Genomic DNA, 16,620 nt, shown 5'->3' on the forward strand with positions numbered 1-16,620 from the left:
TTACTGCATTTTTCAGAAACTCTTCTATAGACAAAATGTGTGTTGTAGCAACGTGGTCGATGTTGCATTCCTTTGGTAACCATTACAATGTAGACATCATTTCTAGATCCAGAACCTCCTTTGGAGCTACAGTTCTCAGACAAATTCTGCAAGTTTGCCCAGGCATGGGAAACCATTATTAAGAATAGATGATTTCTCGATGTAGTAACAGATATCCACACCTTTGCAGTTGAAGGCTGGTCTTCATTATGGGGTCCCTTATAAAGATCGGTCAGTCAGTCAGTCACAATGGAGCTCCTGGAACAGTCTCAGACTCTACTTCTTAAAATAATTGTACTTGTTCTTCTCTTGGAAAGAGAAAATGAGTTTGAGTCCTGCTTTCTTCCTTGTTCCAAAGAAGATTGGGGTATTTGGTTATCCTGTTCTGAATCTTAGCAATTTAGCAGGTATATCACGTTTTGCAACTTACAAATGGACAAGTGATGTTGAGGTTGAAACAAGGAGTCAGTATGATGCCAGTAAAAATGATGGATGCCTCTTAATACATCATTGTGTGGGACTTCCACATCAGAGTCTTTTGTCTGTGTGTCATTGCCATTTTAACCTGCCATCTCCACCATAGTGTTCCCTAAGATTCTGTTAATGGCAGTGAAGAAGCCTTTGCAGAAGAGAGATTTCTAACATTGGGGAATTTCCTGTCAGTGATCTTTTCCCTGGTCATATCTTGGTTGAAGGTTCTGGCAGTCACTGATGGACAGAGGCCATTGGCTTTAACTTCCACACCATTATCATCAGTACTTGATATGATACAAAACAAACAATATGGGGTTTGATTCTTACTATTGATACCTGTTAAAATGCAAAAGGCAGTTGGTTGTAAGTGTATATGGTAAATGTCTACTGATGCCATGAGGTAATAGTTAAATCCTTCCATGCCCAGATGAGCTCCCCACTGCCCAGCTGTGGCTAGAGTTCTACTCACTACCAGCCCAGGGTCTGACCAAACTGAAATAAAGTCCAGCCAGTGTTGTTTAGTGCAAAATTACAGCAGTAATTGAAACATGATTAAAATTATTTGTGCACTCATAATATTTTCACAATGGGGGATAAATTGTGGTGACAGTCTAGCTTTTACTTTTTCCTTCCCATGCTTTAAGGTATCTTGTCAGCAGGTAGTCTAATTTAATGAAATAACTCACTTTACTAGTTATCCTTAAAATAAACCAATCTTTAAATATTCAAATGGAAACAGCTTCACTATCAAAAAGGCAGACACAAACAACTAGATAAACCAGTAAAATGCAAAAACGTTTTCCGATAAATCAGCCACAAGCACTTAAAGTTGAAGTGGACATAAATAAGTTAAATCATTACACTTGAAATTAAATATACATACATGAAAAGCTTGTATGAGAAATTAAAAACATTCTAAAATGACAGAAGGTGCTAAAAACTTACTTAACATATAAAATGAAATCTGACTGGTATACTATAAAAGGTGTACTATTCCATATTGTTCCTGGGCTTTCATTTCATACTATAATTTCACAGTCATCAGAGGCAGTAATAATTTTGAGCTCTGTCCCAAGGACATTTTAATTGCCAAGGAAGTAGTACAAGTGTCTTCTAATACCTTTCATAGCTATTTGGATTGATAGCTAGCTAGTCCCTCTATAAGTTCTCAAATAGGATTCCTTGAGCTTTACTTGTGATTTAGAAAGTAACTTTCTTGATTTCTCAGTTACATAACCAAGGAAGGAAGGGGGGGGAAATTTAGCAAGCCAAAATCCCGGTAAGAAAAGCATGATGTGGATTAACTCAGCAAGCAACAGCCTCTGTAATACTGCACACATTTTGCACAGTCAAGAAACAAGGCTTAGTTAAATTACTTTACATATATTAAGTATTATAGCTGTCTGATGAAGGCAAGCACAGTGCAGCCATGTTTCACCTTTATCTATTAAATAAGTATTTATGCATATTTTTAACTTTGATACAGCTGCAGTTCAGTGTAGTTTGCTTTTCATTCATCCATCTTTTGAAAGATGTACAACATTCTCTTAGTTTATTTCTTTATTCTTCACAGTCGCAATACACCTAGAAAAGTCATCCCTGGTACCTTTGCACAGGACTTCTTTCTTATGTAAGGAGTGGGACATTCTCCAGTGTAGCTCATTCCTTCTCATTATGAGGATCCAGGAGTTCACAGAATTGGCTTCCAACTTGAGGCAGCAGAGGTAGGTGAAGGCTTAACCCCTTCTGCCCCTCTTATGCTTTATGCAGGTCATGGTCTTCATTGATTCACCTGCACATGTAGATGTGTCTATGGGTGGTGAGAATATAACTGGTTGCAGGGTCATCATTGCCTTCACATTTCTGGTGCTATATCTCTGTTAATGGGCTTTGGAATGGTGAACTCTTCAAACTAATTTCACTATGAAGATTTCCTTCCTGACACCAGACCCTTTACAGTTCATGAAGATGGAAATGTCATTGGCAAGTTGGGGAGCTCAGCTGTAGTCCTTCTGAAGGGGGAGTTGTATATAAACTGCACCTTAACATAGATGCTCACCCTTTGAGCTCTAAGAAGGAATTTGAGACCTGAACAACCCCTGCTTATATCAGACAACCAGGCTGTGGTTTGCTGCTTTAATTGACATAGTTTTTGGTATCATTCAAAGAGAGGGATACAACATTTGTCAACATGGAAGGATATGATTGACACGCCATGCTGCTTCACCAGGAATTGTCTTCACAAGTCCCTTTAAACATTCAAATATTGGCTAAAACACCCCATACTTGTTTTTTATGGAAATGCTGCATTTGTTGTATAACAAATAGCATGTTAGAAATCCCATCATTTAGTTAAATAATTAATTCAGGAGTATAATTAAAACAACCAAGGCCACATTTGAGACAAAAATAGTGACCCAGGCCAAGGACAGCCTAAATAAGAAACTTGTTTCCTTGTAAGCTCCCTTACCTTGGAGAATGTAGACATCTGTATTGTCACAAGTCATGGTTTAAACTGGTAGAATGGACTCTGGCTGTGAAGCACTATATAATCATCAACACATTTAGACCAGCATTTCCTGTACAGGAAAAGGAAAAAAGGTGAATGTGCCTCGATCTTCATCTAGATGAGATTCACATCAAGGCAGGTAAAGCAGCATAGTGCTCTAGAGGGCCTTTATGTCCAAATCACAATCAGCAAGATTCCCTGTTATATTCTAACCAGCACATGTGTGCCTTCTGCAGGTGATGATTTCAATAAATCCAATAAGTGAAAAATAATCACGAAGTAAGAACCGTGATTATTTTTCACTTATTGGATTTATTGAAATCATCACCTGCAGAAGGCTTCCTTGGTGGTTTTCGTTTCACCGGTTTGTTCGGCAGTTTTGGTTGTTAACCAGCACATGTGTGACCCAGGAATGCCATGGCACCTACTTATATGAACTGGAGTCAATTCACGTTAAACTCAGTTCCATTTTCCTGGGTAACTTCAACTACCCAGCTGTACACTGAAAAACATATACCACAACTAGTGTGCAAGCCTAGAGATTCCTGGACTTTAACACAAATGCTCTGGACCACCTAGAGTACCCACTAGAAGAAACAACATCCTTGACCTTGTCCTCACAAATATAGTGATGTCCGCACATATCTGGTTTGATTACAAAGCAGTTCCCAAAATAAAAACTAAATGCCAAGTTGTCTGCTGTCTATAGAACTTCTAGAAATTTGTCCAAGGCAAACATCCTACTCCTAAGTAATACCTTGGCAAGTTTCAAATCCCATCAAACCCAGAAAATTCCACTGCTTATGATGTAAAGAACACTGCTAGCTTATAGAAACAGTTGTACCCAGAAAAAAATGTGAGCCCTAAAAATAAACCTACCTGGTGGAACCACAATATCGATAAGCTGTATAGAAAAAGGAAGTTATGGCCAAAAAATAAGAAGCGCAACAACCAGCATGTTAGAAATCCCATCATTAAATTAAATAAGCAGCTCAGGAGGCTAATTAAAACCACCAAGGCCACATTTGAGGCAAAAAAGTCATCCAGGCGAAGGACAACCACAAGGCCTTCTTCAGCTATATACATAATCTCACAAGTGCTATGCAGCAGTGCATTGGGCTGATTGTGAACGACACCATCTGTACTGAAGCTGAAGATACAGCAAACCTGCTGGCTAATAAATTCTGCTCCAACTTCACCCCCTCTCATCCTTGAAAATCTCAGGAGTAGTATCAGAAACGAATACACCTCTATCAACCACACAGGACCAAGTTCTGGAAGCTTTCTCAAAAGCTAGAATGCATCTATGGCTCTTGAAAATGTCCCTTAACATATCCTGAATAGCATGAATCACAATTTGTCCATGCCCCTAACAACATTGTTCAGCCTCCAAATGGGCTTAGTACCCAAGTGAATGGAGGACAGCACTATCCACTAACTGAGTTAACTACTGGTCTGTAAGTTTGAACAGCCTCATATGTAAAGCCATGGAAAGAATTATGATATTAGTAAGGACATAGGAGACTGCCATCCAAGTTTGATTTTGTCAAAGACAGGGCATCCTTATTTAACCAAGTGAATTTTTTCAAGTGTCACCAAAACGATAGTGCAAGCAAGATGTTACACAGTGCCTGGCTAAAGCTTTTAACATGATACCTCACTCAGGCAATGTGGGAAAGTTAACTAAGTTAGGAATGAACCCCTATGCCACCTGCTGGATTGCCAGCTGGTTCACATGACCGAAGAAATCAAGACAGTGGAAGTTACCCTAACAAAGAGACCAGTCACTAATGGAGTCTCACAGGGCTTATGCTGGGACCTCTTCAGTTTGGCATCTTCTTCTCAGAAGCCCAGGTAAACATCAAGGGTCTTTGATTGACCAAGTTTGGATGCAACTGCAAACTGAGAGCAATCTCTGAATCCCCAAAATCCTCACCCATCCACCTGGAGAGCTTGTCCCAAACAAATAACTGGTGCCAGAATTTGGGACTAAAGCTAAATGACAAGAAGTGCATTATTGTATCCTTTGGAAATCTGACTGTCCCAAGAAAATGCTACAGTGACAATACACTGCTAAGAATCAATCCATTAGTTAGTTATTTGAAAACATGTATAGGCAATGACCTAACATTCAACCACCATGTCTACTGTTGTGAGGAAGTCCTATATAGATTATAAGCAAAAGGATAGCATTTAGATCCAGAGATGTCATTGTTCCACTGTGCTCAGCCCTCATCCAACCCATTATTGAGTATAATGCCCCCTTTAGTATGTACCTGTCCTGCATATGCAAGAACTACAGTGCCCACTGAGGTTCCTCAACAAAGAGAATAATTTTGCAAAACTGTGTAAGTTGGATGTGATATCAAAATCTAGATCTACTTTCATGGCTACCATACTGAAGGACATTCTGTCCTGATGACACTCAAGAAGCTAGGCTGGGGATTCTGGCCTATGGCTGAAGTGAATATGCCATGCTGTTACATCTTTCTGATCATGATATCTTTCATTTCCACTCAATTCAAAAACCCAACCTCCTTCCCTCTTTAGTATATGACCATTGGTGTCACTCAGTGATAATAGGTACATTTGTTTCCAAATGCAGTCTCAGTCTGGAAACTAAAGAGGGTGTATTTTGGGAAAAAGGAAAGAATTTTTGGAGCCTAAGAGAGTCTTAAAAGTGCTGAGCAACTGCTGCCTGCAGATGTTACTCCTGTGCTTGAAATGGATGGATATGGATCATGAAAATCTAATGTGCTAAGTATATAACTGCGACAAAGGGAGATGCTGCCAGCCCAGCTAGCTGGAATTTTGTAAATAATTGTAAATCATTAGTGAATATCGAAATGATTTTATAAGCTGCTTGTGTTACAACTGTAATAGAACTGTATGTCATGTGTATATCAAACAGCTTGAAAGTATTTGCAGAGAGTAGTTTGAAATGTAATCACATTTTGCCCTACTGGAAAAGTACAGAAATGTACATGCACTTTTGTAACTGTTTAAATGTATATATTTTTAACAGTGGAAACTGGGTTACAGGAGGTTAACCCCAGTCTAGTAATTTTCTGAAAAATAGCTGAAATTAAATTACTTTATGGCAGCTAGAGACAGAATATTTATACTAGGGAGCTCTCTGTATTTTCTTTAAAGTAAAGTAATTACTAGTTTTGAAAACATGAAGGAAGGTAACAGTTTTACGACTTCCAGCATCTGCCAGAGATTGGAGGTCTATATATTTTCACAGGTAGATGCTAAATACTGCTAGCTTCCAGCAGTGGGGGGTTTCACCTGGGATAGAGTCAGATGACAAGAAATTATGTCTTTCTGCAAACTATCCCAGCAGTAATATTTGAGATATTAATTTGAAAGTTTCTTGGAGAGAGACAACGTTCTGTATTCTGTCTTGGAACTGACAACATCAGCTAGAAGAACCATTCACACATGCCCTACTCTTAAGTAAGTTAACTAGGGTATAGTAACTCTCTTAGATTCAGTCAGCAATATAGTGAAGCTTAGTTTAGATAATTTTCTTTATTTATTTGTGACTGTCCTGCAATGTTGTTTTAAATATTTCTTGTGATTTTGAACTCTGATGTCACTGTGAATATATACTCAGTATTTTCTTGTTCTTCTATTATTTATTGTTAAATATATTTAAACCTTTCTTTTGGCTGATCTTTATGAGACATATTTAAAATTTGAGAGTACTTGCATATATATTTGGTGACACTGTGGGTCACTCATAATAGCCTTGCTGTTGGTCAAACTGTCATTTGTATTAATATTGCACAGTAAGATTGGACATCCTTTGTTAAGGGCCTTAAAGTAGCAGATAAGGAGTTGGCTGGTGGCAGTGATAACTACCTTATAGTTTGGCAAAAGGTGGCATAGCTATTAAACCTGTACCAGCCTTTCCCAGGTGTGTGTGTGTTTGTGTGTAAATCAAACTTCAGAGAGTGCGTGTGTCAGCTACTTGGGCAGGGACACGAAGCAGTGGTTGGACAGAGAGAGTGCTGAAGGTCTTGTTTTGGCCACTCAGCTGAGATTTCAACTCTATAGCTGTGCCAGTGGGGAGTCTTATTGGGAATCTGGAGAAAGAGGGAGAAACCATCCCCAGACTGACTGTGGTCTCTGTGTGCTCTTAAGGGAAACTATACTTTATGCAGAGAGCTGCATCTGGAAATACTATGTGTGTACCTTGTCATCCTCTCAGTGTACGTTCCCCATTGCTGCCAGTGGTGAGGATTGAGGCTCCTTGATAACTGGTCCATTGGTGGGTCATCACATCTATTGGTTGGCAGTAGTGAGATCACTACATCACATATTGGGATTCAGTGGTGTGGATATTTAACTCCTATACCCTGTAAACAGTGGTCACTAAAGACGGTGTTTGTACTGTCTTGCAGTCACACAGTGAACATTCAGAGTTTCATATCACAATAGTTTTATTTATTTTTTGTAGCTTAGTCAGGGAGAGCAGGCAAGGATGTCAGCAGAGGAGTATGGCAAGTTAACAGGGAGCCAGTTGGCTGGGATGTGCCAAGCCAAAGGACTAAAGAAGAAATGATTGCAGCCTTAACCACAGCTGCATCACAGACCAGCAGCCAGGAGGACAAACAGACTGGCCTTGGGGGTGTATAACGTTAAGAAAATGGACAGTTCATCTTTGCCTCAGAGCACTTAAAATCCATCTGGAGTTAGAGACTTGAACTGGAGGCCAAATGGTTAGAACTATAATCAGAAGAGAGACCGTGATGATTGGAGCCTGAAGAAAAGAAGAAACAGATGGCATTAGAATCAGCAGAGAGACTGGGACATCTGCAAGGTGAAGAAAATGAGAGGCAGTCGCAACATGAAAAGGAGATGCCGACTCTTCGCCAAGGTCATGGAGGTAATGAGGAAGGGAGTAACCAAGCCTCAGAAGCAACAAAGGTCTGTAAATTTCTTCCACAATTTACAGAGGGTGATACTTTTGATAGTTTTATTCATATGTTTGAAAGGGTATGTAAACAGTATAATGTTGACCAAGGGCACAGGGTACGGTTCCTGACCCCCCCTTACTCCATGGTAAAGTTGTAACTGCTGTTTCTAAATTGTCTGATACTGATTGCTTAAATTATAATAATGATGTTTATTAGTGTTTTAACTTTAACACCTGAACCTTACAGAAAAAAAAAAGTTTTGTGAGCATAGATGCAAGGCAGATGAAAGTGTGTGTGAATATAATGCTGAGTTAAGCATTTATTTTCATGGATGGGTGAGTAGGTGTCAGGTCACCACTTTTGAAGGGCTGGCAGGCCTTTTGATGAAGGAACAAGCCCTTACCACTTTGCCTGGGGACATGAGAATCTGGTTAGCATGTAGGGAATGTAATACCGCAGATGAGTTGGGGGAAAATGGAGACCTATATCTAGCAAGCAGGGCATCACTGCACAGGAAAAGGATACCCAGTGCTGCTCATGGGTCTAAGAGAACCCATGTTGGGCAGCCTAAACCACCCCAACAGAGTCCGCCAGTAATATGGGAAGACACTAGTTCAGGTACATGGCCAGGATAAAGGGTTAAATATTTTAAATGCAAACAGTGGCACCATGTGGCATATAGATGTCCATGAAGGCAAGGTGGGGAGCAAAAGGTGGGATATCCATGACAGAATGCCAGCAGTAAGTTGTCTGGGACAACAATGGTACCAAACTACCAGAAGAAGTTATATCCTATCTTAGTAGATGGAAAACAGGCCACTGCTAAGATAGAGACAGCCTCTGACCTAACAAGTGTGAAGCCTACAATGGTTAAAGAGGAGTACTACCTGCTTGGGAAGTCTACTCCAGTCTGAGCTTTAGGAGGGACCCCATTCCAAATGCATTTGGCTGAGGTTCACCTTGACTGGGAGGGTGGAAAAGGAAGCAAGCAAGTAGGTGTGTTTGACGATATCCCTGCAGATGTCCAGATAGGGAATGATTTTGATGATGCACTAACTTGTGTGCATGCAGTTACACACAGTCAGTCTTGGAGACAAGCATGTGGGTCTGGTAGCCTAGGGGGTCCCAGACAGACCACACACTTGATGCCATGGCTGGTGAGGTGGCTACTTCAGGGAGGGAGCTACCATGTAACAGTGAGACTGAAGGTGAGCCACAGCTGCTTGTGGGTACTGGTGTTCCCTTGGAAAGAGTGACTGCAAGGGCAGAGGTGAGTAGTAGTACTGAGTCTGACAGTGAGCCACTGCTGTCAGAGGATACCAGATGTCCTGTGGAAGGGGAGCTGGGAAGGGTTACAAAGAGAGAGTTGAAACAGGCTCAGCTCTCAGACTCTGCATTACAGGGCTTGAGGGAGGTAGCCAAGGAGGTACCTGATTCTCAAGGAAAGGGGGACTCTGTATACTGGCGCATAGGGTTACTGTATAGAGACTGGACCCCTGAGGGAGGGCTAGAGGGTGAGAGGATACAGCAGTTGGTAGTGCCTAGATCCTACCATCTGACACTTCTAGCCATAGCTGATGATATTCCCTTTGCAGACCATATGGGCATAAAGCATACAATGAGACATATTATGCAGAACTTGTATTGGCCTGGGATTTCCAGGGATGTAACAAGGTACTGCAGGACCTGTGAGCATGCCAAAAAGTAAGCAAGGCAGGAGACAAGGTGAAAGCTCCTTTGGTGCTTTTGACTGTGTTTGAGGAGCCATTTCAGAGGGTAGCTATGGATATTGTGGGGCCCCTGAGTATCCCGAGTTCCACAAGGATGAAGTATATTCTCATGGTAGTAGATTATGCTACCAGATACCTTGAGGTGGTGGCTCTGCACACCATTGAGTCAGAAAAGGTGGTAAATGCGTTGTTAGAGATTTTCAGCAGGGTAGGTTTCCCACAAGAAATACTGACTGACAGAGGTGCCAATTTCATGTCAGACCTGCTGGCCTGTCTGTGGTAGCACTGTGGGGTGAATCACCTAAAGACCACCCCCTGCCATCCCCCGACTAATTGCCTGGTGGAGAGGTTAAACTGTACACTAAAGACCTTGTTATGGGCATTTGCAGATTAGTTTAAGAGGGAGTGGGACAAATATCTTCTGCATCTGTTTGCTTACAGAGAGGTGCACCAGGAATCCACAGGTTTTTCACCCTTTGAGTTGCTGTATGGGCATAGGGTAAAGGGACCTCTAGATTTTCTTCATGATGAGTTGGAGAGTGTGTGAAAATCCCACATTGAGTCTGTTGTGGTATATGTCCTAAACCTCCAGACAGGGCTCAGGAAAATGGTGGGCTTGGCCCAGAAGAACCTGGCAAAGCCCAACAGCAGAAAAAGGTCTGGTATGACAGGAATGCTCGAGCTAGACAGTATGCTGTGGTGGAGCAGGTTATGGTTCTCATTCCTGTCCAACACAACAAGCTGCAGGAAGCTTGGGAAGGATCCTTCAAGGTGGTAAATAAGGTCAGTGATGTTAGCTATATGGTAGAACTGCTAGGCAAGAGGATGGGGCACAGACTCTGCCATGTTAACATGATGAAACCTTACAATGACAGGGAGGCCCTTGTGCTAAGTATTTGCAGTAGAAGTCAGGAAAAGTCTGAGGGGGATCTATTGATACAGGGAGCCAGCCAGCAAAATCCTAAATTACTGTGGTGAAGCTTAGGGTTGCAGGCATATGATATCACCAGTGCAACACTGTAATGGAAAGGCAGCTGGGATCTCAAGACAGGGAATGGGGTAAGGTATTCCTAGATAGGCTCATCCCTCTCAAGCAATGTTTCTCAAGGGTCACTTGAAAGACTAACTTGAGTCTTCGAGGGGGGAAGAAGTTTGACAAAGGGGGATACTGCCAGCCCAGCTAGCTGGAATTTTGTAAATAATTGTATGTCATTGGTGAATATTGAAATTAAATGATTTATGTAAGATGCTTGTGTTACAACTGTATTAGAACTGTATGTCTTGTATATTAAACTGCTTGAAGGTATTTGCAGTGTGTTTGAAATGTAACCACAGTGTGCCCTACTTAAAAAGAACAGAAATGTATATGCACTATTGTAACCATTTGTGTTTATATTTTAACAGTGGAAACTGGGATTCAGGAGGTTAACCTCAGTCTAGAAAATTTCTGAAAAATAGCTGAAATTAAATCACATTATGGCAGCTAGAGACAGACTGTCTATACTAGACATCTCTTTATTGTCTTTAAGGAGAACTAATTGCTAGTTTTCAAAACATGAAGGAAGGTAATTGTTTTATGATTTCCAGCATCTGCCAAAGATCTGCGGTCTGTGTATTTTCACAGGTAGATGCTAAATACCAATAGCTTCCAGCAGTGGGGATTTCACCTGTAATAGATTCAGATGACTAGAAATAATGTAATTCTGCAAGCTATCACAGTAGCAATATTTGAGATATTAATTTGAAAGTCTCTTAGAGAGAGACAGCATCCTGTACTCTATCATAGACCTGACAACATCAGCTAGAAGATCCATTCACACATATGCCTTGCTCTTAAGTTAACTAGGGTATAGTAATTCTCATAGATTCAGTCAGGAATTTAGTGAAGGTTAGCTTAGATATGTTTATTTATATATTTCTGTATATGTTGTATAATATCTTTAATTACTCCTCTATATTCTAACCACTGTATGCTGTATCAATTGTAAAACTCTGATTTTTACTCCTTTAATATGTTCTATGCTCTCTGTACAAAATAGCCTTGTTTATATAATTTTTTTATTATTTTTTATAATTTTTTACTATGTATTTGGAGCTTTTCTCCCCGGGCCTCCGCTGATTTTGGACTCTCATGTCACTGTGAATATATACTGAATATTTTCTTGCTCTTTTATTATTTATTATTAAATATATTTAAACCTTTCATTGTGGCTGATCTTTGTGAGACATATTTAAGTTTTGAGAGTACTTGCATATTTATTTGGTGACACTGTGGACCACTCCTAATAGCCTTGCTCTTGGTCAAACTGCTGTTTGTGTTAATATTAATATTACACAGTAAGATTGGGCACCCTTTGTTAATGGCCTTAAAGTAGCTGATAAGGAGTTGGCTGGTGGCAGTGATTGCTACCTTATAGTCTGGGCAAAAGGGGGCATAGCTAGTAAACCTGCCAGCCTTTCCTAGGTGTGTGTATGTGTGTAAATTAAACCTCAAAGAGTGTGTGTGTCAGCTACTTGGGCAGGGACACAAAGTACTGCTTGGAGGAGTGTGTGCTGGAGGTCTTGGCTTGGCCACTCAGCTGAGATTTCAACTCTATAGCTATGCCAGTGGGGAGTCTTACTGGGGATCTGGAGAAAGAGGGAGAAACCAACCCTGGACTTACTGTAGTCTCTGTGTGCTCTTAAGGGAAATTGTATTTGATGCAGGGAGCTACATCTGGAAATACTGTATGTGTACCTTATCTTCCCAATGTACGTCCCCCACTGGTGCCACTGGTGACGATTGAAGATCCTTGATTACTGGTCCAGTGGTGGGGCATCACAATAACATCCATCTCCTCTAAAGTATATTGTGTGTGGGTATTTTCCTTTCTCTTTTTTTACCAGGTTTAGTGAAGCCCAAAATAAGAGCACTTGAAAATATGGTGCATATTGAGGCAGGGACAACCCAGGGCCAGAGGTTTACATGGTAAGATTAAATTAGGGTCTTGTATGAGCCTGTGTGTTCTTAACACAACAATGTTACCAGCCTTATGCTGTGCACAAAAATATACCCAGATGTTTGTCTCTATCAGAACATTGACAACATTAATTTTGGGAGTAACTGAACATTTTGTTAACTTTCTCCAGAGTGTAAAAAGAAAAGTGCAGCAACTGCAAAGCAGAAAGGTGGACAGCAGCAGAAGAGCTAGAGCAGACAAGTACCAACAGTAGTATATCTTTGCCAAGTTTAGGCAATTCTTCATCTGTAGCAGCAAATATCTGTTTCCCAAAGAGGTCAACTAAAGGTTTGGAGATATCAGGAAGGGTATAGTGTATGGTATAACACTAATTACATGAAGCACACACCCTAGGCAACACCTACCTAAATAAATGAGTAGTAGAAATGCCTTGAAACTGAGCTGCTGTGTACCCCTCAAGTACAGAACCAAGCATCTGTCTTAGATGAGGAACAGCTATTCTGAATGTAAGAGATGGAAGCAAAAAGCTTGCTTAAAAGGTAAACTTCATCTCTCTGAAGCAACTGGAATCAGCAGCATAAATCTGTCTCTCATGTACCATGAGTGTGAGTGTCTCATTGTCTGGACAAATGTGTCAATATTAACAATTCTATCAAGTAATAAAGCAGCCATTTCTAAAGAAAAGATTTTGAAATATTTGTTCACTGTTGCTAAACTATCCTTTAGTTTGTCTTGGATCTGTAGAGTTGTGTTATATGTTTTACAAAGAGCCTCAGGAAGTTGACTCAATTGATACATTCTTGCCCTTCTTTCCTGATTGCCATGCATTTAACATCAAGAGAAGTTTACACATGCAGTTGTCATCATATTGAATTCTGTCTGGTGAAAATCCAAAAGGTCATCATGACAAGATGAGCTGTCTGGATGGGTTTACTTCATAAGAATGAAAGACCACATTACCGAAGATTAGAAGGCTTAGACAAGTTTTCCAAAATTTCATTTGAATGAATGACCACACAGCCGACACGTTTCCAACGGTAAGGAACCAGTTGGCAAACAAGGGGAAATTTACTCTCTTCCCCACTGTAGTGTGATCCTGGAGTTGGTATATTTAGTTAGGAAGGGTGTGGGAGGTAGTCCCCCACCTGGGTGGGTTATAGATGGTGCAGTGTATTTTCCATCAGTTGTTGGCCCATTGGTTCTTTACCATTGCCAATGTGTTGGCTATGTGGTTTTCAATTCAAATGAAGTTTCAGTGATCACGTATCGGCCATCAAACCTTCAGTAATGTGGTCTTTTATTCTTATGAAGTAGATCCATCAGGACATACCTAGCCTTTGAGGGTGTTTCATATCATTCAACCATTTGTTTACAATCATAGTTTCATTTCTTATCCTAGGATATTGTGTGAACAAAGCAAAACCAAAAAAAAAAATGGTTAGCAATCTGCTGATCACATTTCCCAATTCCCTAAATGGGGTAGAAAGATAACAGATATAATTAAGAGCATAACATTTTCAGGTATAGCACCAAAATCAAGTCTAACTGCTCATCAGGGGAGACCTATAACCCAGTTCACAGAGCTAGTTGCATGTCAAACATCCTTCATAGGTTCTGCCTATCCTGCTGCTTCAGAACAGCTACCAGGGATATAAAATGGGCAATAATTTTTCTCTTTCTCTGAAAACTCAAATGAATTACAAACTTTGAAAATTCTTGATATGTCCCTTATAGAATCTTTTGGTTCTTTTTTTCTCAGTTTTGTTCAGTCAAAATGCTGCTATAATAACAATAGCTTGTTTAGAAAAAAATATTGCTGCTGAATGTCTGTGCAATATCAAATTGTTAAAAGTGCACAGTCTAAGTTTACATGTGGAAGGGTTTAGAAGATTCTTCAAGTCACTTCTCTTGATAAGGTGGACCTCATTGATGCAGCAGCTTCTGTACTATGGGCCTCACCCCATAGACTAGGCGAAAGCCCTATGGCCCATGTGTTCCTGCCTGAGAAGCCCTATTAATCCATCTGTTCAGCCAGCAGTTATGCAAGCTTCTTTGCATGCTTTTAACTCTGTACAGCATGTAAATGCAGTGCTTGGTAATTGACTGTTCTCAGCCTTGTGGATCAGGCTGAATAACATCCCTCCACCAATGGCATCATATGCTCACACCCAGCAATACTTGCTAGCTCTGAGAGTGCCAAAATCATTAAACTATCCATGTTTATCTGGGCTGCAGTTAAGACTTTATTCTTCTCTGCTGTGGAGCTGGCAAAGTATGACATTACTTTGTCTTAGTTGAAACAGCTCACAGAGGAATTAGACTTGCGTGAAATCTCAAATAAGACAGAAAATAAACAATTAAGTACAAATTAAGAAAAAGCTGTAAGAAACACAAATTTTGATTATTTTTAATGTTGTTAGTTTAGCATTGAGTGTGATTATAACATGAAAATAAATGTTTTGAGATTAGACATGCAGAAACTGGGGATAATAAAATCATTTTGCCAAAGTGTGTTCAACAGAAGAAATTCATTTACAACTAAAATAATGCATATTGTAGAATAATGTAGTTCAAAAGGATGGACACAGTACATCTAGAGCCACAATTCAATATAAACAGGTTGCTTTAATATTGAAATGTTGATAAAAACAAGTAAAACATAAGTGCTTATGTGTTTTTAATGTAAACGTCTTCAGATAAAACCATGTTTGAAAAAATTGAGTCCATATACACCAATCTAGATCACATGAATGCCAAGTCCCAGTGATGTTGTGCTTCCTTTGGGAGGATTTAAAGAGGATTTTTAGATTTCAAGGGCCATGCAGGTAGAAAACTGACATGAATTACAACAGATTTAAGTTTATAGTTTTCATCTGATTTAGATTGGTTTATAATGGACTACATTTTTGAAACATGGTTTTATCTGAAAAAGTTTTCATTAAGGAGATGAAAGCACTTATATTTATTTGTTTTTATCAGCATTTCAGTATTAAAGCAACCTTTTTTATCATGAATTGTGGCTTCAGGTGTACGGTGTCGATACTTTTGAAGTACTTCAGTTTGCAGTTTGTTCTTTGTGGATCATTGTAGAACAAAGTCAGAAAAATGCACTTGTTGGCACAATACTTGTTGATTTGATACTAAGTTTGTCACCTTAGCCAGAGTCAAGAAAAAACACAAAATTGCTTGTGAAACCATTTATTAAATCACAAAGGATAATATATGCAACAACAAACTTTTGAGTGAAGCCCCATGACCAAGGTTTAAATTGTAATATTAAATTAGGATTTGAGAAATCATTGCAAAAATAATGCTTCCCAATAAGATTGCCTTTCTTTTTGCTGGTCTTGGTTGTCCTGCCCATTCTGACCAGTAATTGGTCCCAAGTGGAGTACACCATGCCTTGTCAAGTCAGTGTTAAAAGCAACCAAATATGCAACCACAGCTTTTTTCCTTCCTCAGTTAACAGCTGTGGTGATGTCAATAGAGACCCCAATATGCTTCCATGACTTCATAGGGTGGTGTTATTCACCCCAGTGACCCCTAGCAAGGCCAATGAAAATCTAGGGAGGACCCAAAAGTGGAGGACCACTCCATACAACTGTCCACCAGCTTGTCAGGCATGCTTTTACCCCCCTTCTTCATAAAAAAAATCAGTCTACAGCTATTACAGAAACTGTGTGAGATTGCAGTAATAAATAACCATTCAAGCAATTGCCAACTTCAAGATATTTTTTTTTAATAAAAGGAAAATTTAAAGCTATTTACTTCCAAACTATTTAACTGAATTTTTTGAAACACATTAGCAATTTGTTAAACATATTCAATCTGAGGTCATTAAAATGCATTCCATCCATGCAATAAAAGTCCTTAGCCTTGGCCATATCTGGATGCTCAGTAGCAATAGTCCTGAGCTGATTGTCCATTTTGTCAACCCACTGATTGATAAATGTACTAGACTGTTCTATGGCTCTTTGCTTGTG

The sequence above is a fragment of the Protopterus annectens genome, chromosome 2.part2 (genome assembly GCF_019279795.1).
Source record: "Protopterus annectens isolate FY-2018-M chromosome 2.part2, PAN1.0, whole genome shotgun sequence".
NCBI lineage: Eukaryota > Metazoa > Chordata > Ceratodontiformes > Protopteridae > Protopterus > Protopterus annectens.